Below are 13,007 nucleotides of genomic sequence, written 5' to 3'. Positions count from 1 at the left end.
AGGAAAAAAACCGGACAAACTTCTCAGAGCGTTTGTTCAAGGACACACATACACACTCCTCTGCATCCTGCTTGCAGCAAGAGTGGAGGAAGCAACTTTGTTTCTTTTTAGCCAGTTTTCAGCTCCTTTTCTCTGGAGGGAGATGGAGAGTTGAACTTTGTTTTCCTGGGACTTCGGGGGTTTTTTTTCCCTTCTTCTCTTCTTGACTCTTTCAACATCAGAGCACATTGGGAGAATTTTCTCCCGAGGTGGGGGCCCTGAATGTGGGCCCATGAGCCAGCTGCAAGGAGGAGGAGAGAGACTACACCTACGGAAGTGTTGGGGTTCCTCCCTCCTGCCATGCGGTCATGGGAGAGGGGACCCTGGGGTAGAGGCATGGCCTGGGCACGGGGTCTCCCTGCTCCCTGCTCACATGTGCCCTAACCCTGTTCAGCACTGCTTATTTTGTGTTGCCCTGTGTGAGGAGGGCCCTGGTTGTGCCGTGATTGCTCAGTTCTTTGGCAGTGCCCCGCCCATGTGGCTGGAGAAGAAAGAGCTCTGAAACTTCTCTCAAGAATCGCTCCCTGTTTCTTTGCACGGGCCTCGCTGTCTATGGATGTTTCAGGAGACCCCACCGAAACACGGAAGGACTCTCAAATTATCCCAGCTTTCTCTGCACAGCGAGAGGTTTTAATATTTAGCATTGTTATCCTTTTCCTGTGTGTTTGTTAAAAAAGTAGTTTTTATCTCTTTCACTTTCTTCCCAGGAAAGTTCTTTTTTCCAAAAACCTGGTCGGGGAGGGCTGGGTGTAACCTGCCTTCTATCAGAGGATATTTTCCTCCACATTTGTCCAAACCGGCACAGCCTGTCCTTTCCTGGGTCTCTGTTGCAGATGGAAGCTGCTGGTGCCATTGTCAGCTTGAAGCCCTCTTTTGATGCAAGCAGATGTTGCCAGGTGTGTTCAGCAGCTGTTGCTCAATGCTTATGCCAAGCTATTGTGTTCCTCATGGAACCAAGGAGCCATTGTGACACTGCAGGGGCTGATGGCATCAAGGAGGCAATTGTGACAGTACAGAACCTCCTAGAAACAAGGCTCCATTGTGACACCGTGGGGAATCATGGAATCAAGGAGCCCATTGTGACACGGCTGCATGGAACCAATGGTCCATGGTTACACGGCGGATTCAAGAAGAGCACGGTGACACCACGCAACATCATGGAACCGTACGTCCATTGTGACACAGCGGGGCCTCATGGAAACAAGGGGACCATTGTGGCAAAGCAGGGCCTAATGGAAGCATGGAGAGCATTGTGACACTAAGGAAACTCCTGGAACCAAGATGACCACTGGCACATAATGGAACCTCATGGAAGCAAGCCTCCACGATGGTTTTGGAGGGCCTCAGGGACCACAGGACCCATTGTGACACAGCAGGACCTGGTGGAACCAAGGAGCCTTTGTGATACTCCACATCCACATGGAAGCCAGGGTGCACTGAGACACAGCGGGGCCTTGTTGGAACCAAAGACACCTCTGCAAAAAGCAGGCTAGCTCATAGAAGCAAGGAGTCCTTTGTTACAACATCAAACCTATGGAAGCAAGGGACCATTGTGACACTGCGGGGCCTCATGGAACCAATTGTCCATGATGACAGTGCGGATCAAAAGAGACCATGGTGACACTGCGGAACCTGATGGAACCAAGGAGCCATTGTGACACAGTGGGGCCTCATGGAATCAAGGAGACCATTGTGACCCAGGTGTTGCATGGGAAGGCAAGGAGCCATTGTGACACTTTGGGCTTCTTCCCTTGAGCTCTGCAGCTGGCTGTCCCAGCCCAGCGCACCATGTGCCACCTGCTCTCCTCAGGGCTCTGCCTGCACACAGCCCCAGGAGAAGTTTTCCTGTTTGCAAGGAAAGAATGGAAAAGCCGGAGCAGGTTTCCTAAACAACAAACCCCACTCAGGAGCCACATGCTCAGTACAGGCTGCCGGGAACGATGTCCCCTTTCTACAAGGGTCAGTGTGAGCAGAAATGATCTCTGGGAGCAGAATTCTCGGAGTCTTTCCACTGAATTCTCTCTCCCTGTGTCTTGGGGTGACTTTATCATGTGTATCCCCCTATTGCTGCTCTATGCCCAGAAGTGAACTTTGTGCATTTCTGTGCCTTTCAACTGAGCCTGAGAGGGGGGAGAGGAAAAAAACCGGACAAACTTCTCAGAGCGTTTGTTCAAGGACACACATACACACTCCTCTGCATCCTGCTTGCAGCAAGAGCAGAGGAAGCAACTTTGTTTCTTTTTAGCCAGTTTTCAGCTCCTTTTCTCTGGGGGGAGATGGAGAGTTGAACTTTGTTTTCCTGGGACTTTGGGGTTTTTTTTTTCCCTTCTTCTCTTCTTGACTCTTTCAACATCAGAGCACATTGGGAGAATTTTCTCCCGAGGTGGGGGCCCTGAATGTGGGCCCATGAGCCAGCTGCAAGGAGGAGGAGAGAGACTACACCTACGGAAGTGTTGGGGTTCCTCCCTCCTGCCATGCGGTCATGGGAGAGGGGACCCTGGGGTAGAGGCATGGCCTGGGCACGGGGTCTCCCTGCTCCCTGCTCACATGTGCCCTAACCCTGTTCAGCACTGCTTATTTTGTGTTGCCCTGTGTGAGGAGGGCCCTGGTTGTGCCGTGATTGCTCAGTTCTTTGGCAGTGCCCCGCCCATGTGGCTGGAGAAGAAAGAGCTCTGAAACTTCTCTCAAGAATCGCTCCCTGTTTCTTTGCACGGGCCTCGCTGTCTATGGATGTTTCAGGAGACCCCACCGAAACACGGAAGGACTCTCAAATTATCCCAGCTTTCTCTGCACAGCGAGAGCTTTTAATATTTAGCATTGTTATCCTTTTCCTGTGTGTTTGTTAAAAAAATAGTTTTTATCTCTTTCACTTTCTTCCCAGGAAAGTTCTTTTTTCCAAAAACCTGGTGGGGGAGGGCTGGGTGTAACCTGCCTTCTATCAGAGGATATTTTCCTCCACATTTGTCCAAACCGGCACAGCCTGTCCTTTCCTGGGTCTCTGTTGCAGATGGAAGTTGCTGGTGCCATTGTCAGCTTGAAGCCCTCTTTTGATGCAAGCAGATGTTGTCAGGTGTATTCAGCAGCTGTTGCTCAATGCTTATGCCAAGCTATTGTGTTCCTCATGGAACCAAGGAGCCATTGTGACACTGCAGGGGCTGATGGCATCAAGGAGGCAATTGTGACAGTACAGAACCTCCTAGAAACAAGGCTCCATTGTGACACCGTGGGGAATCATGGAATCAAGGAGCCCATTGTGACACGGCTGCATGGAACCAATGGTCCATGGTTACACGGCGGATTCAAGAAGAGCACGGTGACACCACGCAACATCACGGAACCATAGGTCCATTGTGACACAGCGGGGCCTCATGGAAACAAGGGGACCATTGTGGCAAAGCAGGGCCTAATGGAAGCATGGAGAGCATTGTGACACTAAGGAAACTCCTGGAACCAAGATGACCACTGGCACATAATGGAACCTCATGGAAGCAAGCCTCCACGATGGTTTTGGAGGGCCTCAGGGACCACAGGACCCATTGTGACACAGCAGGACCTGGTGGAACCAAGGAGCCTTTGTGATACTCCAGATCCACATGGAAGCCAGGGTGCACTGAGACACAGCGGGGCCTTGTTGGAACCAAAGACACCTCTGCAAAAAGCAGGCTAGCTCATAGAAGCAAGGAGTCCTTTGTTACAACATCAAACCTATGGAAGCAAGGGACCATTGTGACACTGCGGGGCCTCATGGAACCAATTGTCCATGATGACAGTGCGGATCAAAGGAGACCATGGTGACACTGCGGAACCTGATGGAACCAAGGAGCCATTGTGACACAGTGGGGCCTCATGGAATCAAGGAGACCATTGTGACCCAGGTGTTGCATGGGAAGGCAAGGAGCCATTGTGACACTTTGGGCTTCTTCCCTTGAGCTCTGCAGCTGGCTGTCCCAGCCCAGCGCACCATGTGCCACCTGCTCTCCTCAGGGCTCTGCCTGCACACAGCCCCAGGAGAAGTTTTCCTGTTTGCAAGGAAAGAATGGAAAAGCCGGAGCAGGTTTCCTAAACAACAAACCCCACTCAGGAGCCACATGCTCAGTACAGGCTGCCTGGAACGATGTCCCCTTTCTACAAGGGTCAGTGTGAGCAGGAATGAATGATCTCTGGGAGCAGAATTCTCGGAGTCTTTCCACTGAATTCTCTGTCCCTGTGTCTTGGGGTGACTTTATCATGTGTATCCCCCTATTGCTGCTCTATGCCCAGAAGTGAACTTTGTGCATTTCTGTGCCTTTCAACTGAGCCTGAGAGGGGGGAGAGGAAAAAAAAGCCAGACAAACTTCTCAGAGCGTTTGTTCAAGGACACACATACACACTCCTCTGCATCCTGCTTGCAGCAAGAGCAGAGGAAGCAACTTTGTTTCTTTTTAGCCAGTTTTCAGCTCCTTTTCTCTGGAGGGAGATGGAGAGTTGAACTTTGTTTTCCTGGGACTTCGGGGGTTTTTTTTCCCTTCTTCTCTTCTTGACTCTTTCAACATCAGAGCACATTGGGAGAATTTTCTCCTGAGGTGGGGGCCCTGAATGTGGGCCCATGAGCCAGCTGCAAGGAGGAGGAGAGAGACTACACCTACGGAAGTGTTGGGGTTCCTCCCCCCTGCCATGAGGTCATGGGAGAGGGGACCCTGGGGTAGAGGCATGGCCTGGGCACGGGGTCTCCCTGCTCCCTGCTCACATGTGCCCTAATCCTGTTCAGCACTGCTTATTTTGTGTTGCCCTGTGTGAGGAGGGCCCTGGTTGTGCCGTGATTGCTCAGTTCTTTGGCAGTGCCCCGCCCATGTGGCTGGAGAAGAAAGAGCTCTGAAACTTCTCTCAAGAATCGCTCCCTGTTTCTTTGCACGGGCCTCGCTGTCTATGGATGTTTCAGGAGACCCCACCGAAACACGGAAGGACTCTCAAATTATCCCAGCTTTCTCTGCACAGCGAGAGCTTTTAATATTTAGCATTGTTATCCTTTTCCTGTGTGTTTGTTAAAAAAGTAGTTTTTATCTCTTTCACTTTCTTCCCAGGAAAATTCTTTTTTCCCGAAGCTGGTGGGGGAGGGCTGGGTGTAACCTGCCTTCTATCAGAGGATATTTTCCTCCACATTTGTCCAAACCGGCACAGCCTGTCCTTTCCCTGGGTGTCTGTTGCAGATGGAAGCTGCTGGTGCCATTGTCAGCTTGAAGCCCTCTTTTGATGCAAGCAGATGTTGCCAGGTGTGTTCAGCAGCTGTTGCTCAATGCTTATGCCAAGCTATTGTGTTCCTCATGGAACCAAGGAGCCATTGTGACACTGCAGGGGCTGATGGCATCAAGGAGGCAATTGTGACAGTACAGAACCTCCTAGAAACAAGGCTCCATTGTGACACCGTGGGGAATCATGGAATCAAGGAGCCCATTGTGACACGGCTGCATGGAACCAATGGTCCATGGTTACACGGCGGATTCAAGAAGAGCACGGTGACACCACGCAACATCACGGAACCATAGGTCCATTGTGACACAGCGGGGCCTCATGGAAACAAGGGGACCATTGTGGCAAAGCAGGGCCTAATGGAAGCATGGAGAGCATTGTGACACTAAGGAAACTCCTGGAACCAAGATGACCACTGGCACATAATGGAACCTCATGGAAGCAAGCCTCCACGATGGTTTTGGAGGGCCTCAGGGACCACAGGACCCATTGTGACACAGCAGGACCTGGTGGAACCAAGGAGCCTTTGTGATACTCCACATCCACATGGAAGCCAGGGTGCACTGAGACACAGCGGGGCCTTGTTGGAACCAAAGACACCTCTGCAAAAAGCAGGCTAGCTCATAGAAGCAAGGAGTCCTTTGTTACAACATCAAACCTATGGAAGCAAGGGACCATTGTGACACTGCGGGGCCTCATGGAACCAATTGTCCATGATGACAGTGCGGATCAAAGGAGACCATGGTGACACTGCGGAACCTGATGGAACCAAGGAGCCATTGTGACACAGTGGGGCCTCATGGAATCAAGGAGACCATTGTGACCCAGGTGTTGCATGGGAAGGCAAGGAGCCATTGTGACACTTTGGGCTTCTTCCCTTGAGCTCTGCAGCTGGCTGTCCCAGCCCAGCGCACCATGTGCCACCTGCTCTCCTCAGGGCTCTGCCTGCACACAGCCCCAGGAGAAGTTTTCCTGTTTGCAAGGAAAGAATGGAAAAGCCGGAGCAGGTTTCCTAAACAACAAACCCCACTCAGGAGCCACATGCTCAGTACAGGCTGCCTGGAACGATGTCCCCTTTCTACAAGGGTCAGTGTGAGCAGGAATGATCTCTGGGAGCAGAATTCTCGGAGTCTTTCCACTGAATTCTCTGTCCCTGTGTCTTGGGGTGACTTTATCATGTGTATCCCCCTATTGCTGCTCTATGCCCAGAAGTGAACTTTGTGCATTTCTGTGCCTTTCAACTGAGCCTGAGAGGGGGGAGAGGAAAAAAAAGCCAGACAAACTTCTCAGAGCGTTTGTTCAAGGACACACATACACACTCCTCTGCATCCTGCTTGCAGCAAGAGCAGAGGAAGCAACTTTGTTTCTTTTTAGCCAGTTTTCAGCTCCTTTTCTCTGGGGGGAGATGGAGAGTTGAACTTTGTTTTCCTGGGACTTCGGGGGTTTTTTTTCCCTTCTTCTCTTCTTGACTCTTTCAACATCAGAGCACATTGGGAGAATTTTCTCCCGAGGTGGGGGCCCTGAATGTGGGCCCATGAGCCAGCTGCAAGGAGGAGGAGAGAGACTACACCTACGGAAGTGTTGGGGTTCCTCCCCCCTGCCATGAGGTCATGGGAGAGGGGACCCTGGGGTAGAGGCATGGCCTGGGCACGGGGTCTCCCTGCTCCCTGCTCACATGTGCCCTAATCCTGTTCAGCACTGCTTATTTTGTGTTGCCCTGTGCGAGGAGGGCCCTGGTTGTGCCGTGATTGCTCAGTTCTTTGGCAGTGCCCCGCCCATGTGGCTGGAGAAGAAAGAGCTCTGAAACTTCTCTCAAGAATCGCTCCCTGTTTCTTTGCACGGGCCTCGCTGTCTATGGATGTTTCAGGAGACCCCACCGAAACACGGAAGGACTCTCAAATTATCCCAGCTTTCTCTGCACAGCGAGAGCTTTTAATATTTAGCATTGTTATCCTTTTCCTGTGTGTTTGTTAAAAAAGTAGTTTTTATCTCTTTCACTTTCTTCCCAGGAAAATTCTTTTTTCCCGAAGCTGGTGGGGGAGGGCTGGGTGTAACCTGCCTTCTATCAGAGGATATTTTCCTCCACATTTGTCCAAACCGGCACAGCCTGTCCTTTCCCTGGGTGTCTGTTGCAGATGGAAGCTGCTGGTGCCATTGTCAGCTTGAAGCCCTCTTTTGATGCAAGCAGATGTTGCCAGGTGTGTTCAGCAGCTGTTGCTCAATGCTTATGCCAAGCTATTGTGTTCCTCATGGAACCAAGGAGCCATTGTGACACTGCAGGGGCTGATGGCATCAAGGAGGCAATTGTGACAGTACAGAACCTCCTAGAAACAAGGCTCCATTGTGACACCATGGGGAATCATGGAATCAAGGAGCCCATTGTGACACGGCTGCATGGAACCAATGGTCCATGGTTACACGGCGGATTCAAGAAGAGCACGGTGACACCACGCAACATCACGGAACCATAGGTCCATTGTGACACAGCGGGGCCTCATGGAAACAAGGGGACCATTGTGGCAAAGCAGGGCCTAATGGAAGCATGGAGAGCATTGTGACACTAAGGAAACTCCTGGAACCAAGATGACCACTGGCACATAATGGAACCTCATGGAAGCAAGCCTCCACGATGGTTTTGGAGGGCCTCAGGGACCACAGGACCCATTGTGACACAGCAGGACCTGGTGGAACCAAGGAGCCTTTGTGATACTCCAGATCCACATGGAAGCCAGGGTGCACTGAGACACAGCGGGGCCTTGTTGGAACCAAAGACACCTCTGCAAAAAGCAGGCTAGCTCATAGAAGCAAGGAGTCCATTGTTACAACGTAAAAGCTATGGAACCAAGGGACCATTGTGACACTGCGGGGCCTCATGGAACCAATTGTCCATGATGACAGTGCGGATCAAAGGAGACCATGGTGACACTGCGGAACCTGATGGAACCAAGGAGCCATTGTGACACAGTGGGGCCTCATGGAATCAAGGAGACCATTGTGACCCAGGTGTTGCATGGGAAGGCAAGGAGCCATTGTGACACTTTGGGCTTCTTCCCTTGAGCTCTGCAGCTGGCTGTCCCAGCCCAGCGCACCATGTGCCACCTGCTCTCCTCAGGGCTCTGCCTGCACACAGCCCCAGGAGAAGTTTTCCTGTTTGCAAGGAAAGAATGGAAAAGCCGGAGCAGGTTTCCTAAACAACAAACCCCACTCAGGAGCCACATGCTCAGTACAGGCTGCCTGGAACGATGTCCCCTTTCTACAAGGGTCAGTGTGAGCAGGAATGAATGATCTCTGGGAGCAGAATTCTCGGAGTCTTTCCACTGAATTCTCTGTCCCTGTGTCTTGGGGTGACTTTATCATGTGTATCCCCCTATTGCTGCTCTATGCCCAGAAGTGAACTTTGTGCATTTCTGTGCCTTTCAACTGAGCCTGAGAGGGGGGAGAGGAAAAAAAAGCCAGACAAACTTCTCAGAGCGTTTGTTCAAGGACACACATACACACTCCTCTGCATCCTGCTTGCAGCAAGAGCAGAGGAAGCAACTTTGTTTCTTTTTAGCCAGTTTTCAGCTCCTTTTCTCTGGAGGGAGATGGAGAGTTGAACTTTGTTTTCCTGGGACTTCGGGGGTTTTTTTTCCCTTCTTCTCTTCTTGACTCTTTCAACATCAGAGCACATTGGGAGAATTTTCTCCTGAGGTGGGGGCCCTGAATGTGGGCCCATGAGCCAGCTGCAAGGAGGAGGAGAGAGACTACACCTACGGAAGTGTTGGGGTTCCTCCCCCCTGCCATGAGGTCATGGGAGAGGGGACCCTGGGGTAGAGGCATGGCCTGGGCACGGGGTCTCCCTGCTCCCTGCTCACATGTGCCCTAATCCTGTTCAGCACTGCTTATTTTGTGTTGCCCTGTGTGAGGAGGGCCCTGGTTGTGCCGTGATTGCTCAGTTCTTTGGCAGTGCCCCGCCCATGTGGCTGGAGAAGAAAGAGCTCTGAAACTTCTCTCAAGAATCGCTCCCTGTTTCTTTGCACGGGCCTCGCTGTCTATGGATGTTTCAGGAGACCCCACCGAAACACGGAAGGACTCTCAAATTATCCCAGCTTTCTCTGCACAGCGAGAGGTTTTAATATTTAGCATTGTTATCCTTTTCCTGTGTGTTTGTTAAAAAAGTAGTTTTTATCTCTTTCACTTTCTTCCCAGGAAAATTCTTTTTTCCCGAAGCTGGTGGGGGAGGGCTGGGTGTAACCTGCCTTCTATCAGAGGATATTTTCCTCCACATTTGTCCAAACCGGCACAGCCTGTCCTTTCCCTGGGTGTCTGTTGCAGATGGAAGCTGCTGGTGCCATTGTCAGCTTGAAGCCCTCTTTTGATGCAAGCAGATGTTGCCAGGTGTGTTCAGCAGCTGTTGCTCAATGCTTATGCCAAGCTATTGTGTTCCTCATGGAACCAAGGAGCCATTGTGACACTGCAGGGGCTGATGGCATCAAGGAGGCAATTGTGACAGTACAGAACCTCCTAGAAACAAGGCTCCATTGTGACACCGTGGGGAATCATGGAATCAAGGAGCCCATTGTGACACGGCTGCATGGAACCAATGGTCCATGGTTACACGGCGGATTCAAGAAGAGCACGGTGACACCACGCAACATCACGGAACCATAGGTCCATTGTGACACAGCGGGGCCTCATGGAAACAAGGGGACCATTGTGGCAAAGCAGGGCCTAATGGAAGCATGGAGAGCATTGTGACACTAAGGAAACTCCTGGAACCAAGATGACCACTGGCACATAATGGAACCTCATGGAAGCAAGCCTCCACGATGGTTTTGGAGGGCCTCAGGGACCACAGGACCCATTGTGACACAGCAGGACCTGGTGGAACCAAGGAGCCTTTGTGATACTCCACATCCACATGGAAGCCAGGGTGCACTGAGACACAGCGGGGCCTTGTTGGAACCAAAGACACCTCTGCAAAAAGCAGGCTAGCTCATAGAAGCAAGGAGTCCTTTGTTACAACATCAAACCTATGGAAGCAAGGGACCATTGTGACACTGCGGGGCCTCATGGAACCAATTGTCCATGATGACAGTGCGGATCAAAGGAGACCATGGTGACACTGCGGAACCTGATGGAACCAAGGAGCCATTGTGACACAGTGGGGCCTCATGGAATCAAGGAGACCATTGTGACCCAGGTGTTGCATGGGAAGGCAAGGAGCCATTGTGACACTTTGGGCTTCTTCCCTTGAGCTCTGCAGCTGGCTGTCCCAGCCCAGCGCACCATGTGCCACCTGCTCTCCTCAGGGCTCTGCCTGCACACAGCCCCAGGAGAAGTTTTCCTGTTTGCAAGGAAAGAATGGAAAAGCCGGAGCAGGTTTCCTAAACAACAAACCCCACTCAGGAGCCACATGCTCAGTACAGGCTGCCTGGAACGATGTCCCCTTTCTACAAGGGTCAGTGTGAGCAGGAATGATCTCTGGGAGCAGAATTCTCGGAGTCTTTCCACTGAATTCTCTGTCCCTGTGTCTTGGGGTGACTTTATCATGTGTATCCCCCTATTGCTGCTCTATGCCCAGAAGTGAACTTTGTGCATTTCTGTGCCTTTCAACTGAGCCTGAGAGGGGGGAGAGGAAAAAAAAGCCAGACAAACTTCTCAGAGCGTTTGTTCAAGGACACACATACACACTCCTCTGCATCCTGCTTGCAGCAAGAGCAGAGGAAGCAACTTTGTTTCTTTTTAGCCAGTTTTCAGCTCCTTTTCTCTGGGGGGAGATGGAGAGTTGAACTTTGTTTTCCTGGGACTTCGGGGGTTTTTTTTCCCTTCTTCTCTTCTTGACTCTTTCAACATCAGAGCACATTGGGAGAATTTTCTCCCGAGGTGGGGGCCCTGAATGTGGGCCCATGAGCCAGCTGCAAGGAGGAGGAGAGAGACTACACCTACGGAAGTGTTGGGGTTCCTCCCCCCTGCCATGAGGTCATGGGAGAGGGGACCCTGGGGTAGAGGCATGGCCTGGGCACGGGGTCTCCCTGCTCCCTGCTCACATGTGCCCTAATCCTGTTCAGCACTGCTTATTTTGTGTTGCCCTGTGCGAGGAGGGCCCTGGTTGTGCCGTGATTGCTCAGTTCTTTGGCAGTGCCCCGCCCATGTGGCTGGAGAAGAAAGAGCTCTGAAACTTCTCTCAAGAATCGCTCCCTGTTTCTTTGCACGGGCCTCGCTGTCTATGGATGTTTCAGGAGACCCCACCGAAACACGGAAGGACTCTCAAATTATCCCAGCTTTCTCTGCACAGCGAGAGCTTTTAATATTTAGCATTGTTATCCTTTTCCTGTGTGTTTGTTAAAAAAGTAGTTTTTATCTCTTTCACTTTCTTCCCAGGAAAATTCTTTTTTCCCGAAGCTGGTGGGGGAGGGCTGGGTGTAACCTGCCTTCTATCAGAGGATATTTTCCTCCACATTTGTCCAAACCGGCACAGCCTGTCCTTTCCCTGGGTGTCTGTTGCAGATGGAAGCTGCTGGTGCCATTGTCAGCTTGAAGCCCTCTTTTGATGCAAGCAGATGTTGCCAGGTGTGTTCAGCAGCTGTTGCTCAATGCTTATGCCAAGCTATTGTGTTCCTCATGGAACCAAGGAGCCATTGTGACACTGCAGGGGCTGATGGCATCAAGGAGGCAATTGTGACAGTACAGAACCTCCTAGAAACAAGGCTCCATTGTGACACCATGGGGAATCATGGAATCAAGGAGCCCATTGTGACACGGCTGCATGGAACCAATGGTCCATGGTTACACGGCGGATTCAAGAAGAGCACGGTGACACCACGCAACATCACGGAACCATAGGTCCATTGTGACACAGCGGGGCCTCATGGAAACAAGGGGACCATTGTGGCAAAGCAGGGCCTAATGGAAGCATGGAGAGCATTGTGACACTAAGGAAACTCCTGGAACCAAGATGACCACTGGCACATAATGGAACCTCATGGAAGCAAGCCTCCACGATGGTTTTGGAGGGCCTCAGGGACCACAGGACCCATTGTGACACAGCAGGACCTGGTGGAACCAAGGAGCCTTTGTGATACTCCACATCCACATGGAAGCCAGGGTGCACTGAGACACAGCGGGGCCTTGTTGGAACCAAAGACACCTCTGCAAAAAGCAGGCTAGCTCATAGAAGCAAGGAGTCCTTTGTTACAACATCAAACCTATGGAAGCAAGGGACCATTGTGACACTGCGGGGCCTCATGGAACCAATTGTCCATGATGACAGTGCGGATCAAAAGAGACCATGGTGACACTGCGGAACCTGATGGAACCAAGGAGCCATTGTGACACAGTGGGGCCTCATGGAATCAAGGAGACCATTGTGACCCAGGTGTTGCATGGGAAGGCAAGGAGCCATTGTGACACTTTGGGCTTCTTCCCTTGAGCTCTGCAGCTGGCTGTCCCAGCCCAGCGCACCATGTGCCACCTGCTCTCCTCAGGGCTCTGCCTGCACACAGCCCCAGGAGAAGTTTTCCTGTTTGCAAGGAAAGAATGGAAAAGCCGGAGCAGGTTTCCTAAACAACAAACCCCACTCAGGAGCCACATGCTCAGTACAGGCTGCCTGGAACGATGTCCCCTTTCTACAAGGGTCAGTGTGAGCAGGAATGAATGATCTCTGGGAGCAGAATTCTCGGAGTCTTTCCACTGAATTCTCTGTCCCTGTGTCTTGGGGTGACTTTATCATGTGTATCCCCCTATTGCTGCTCTATGCCCAG

Source organism: Aphelocoma coerulescens, unplaced genomic scaffold, assembly GCF_041296385.1.
Source record: "Aphelocoma coerulescens isolate FSJ_1873_10779 unplaced genomic scaffold, UR_Acoe_1.0 HiC_scaffold_59, whole genome shotgun sequence".
Lineage (NCBI taxonomy): Eukaryota > Metazoa > Chordata > Aves > Passeriformes > Corvidae > Aphelocoma > Aphelocoma coerulescens.
This window is presented reverse-complemented; position numbering follows the sequence as displayed.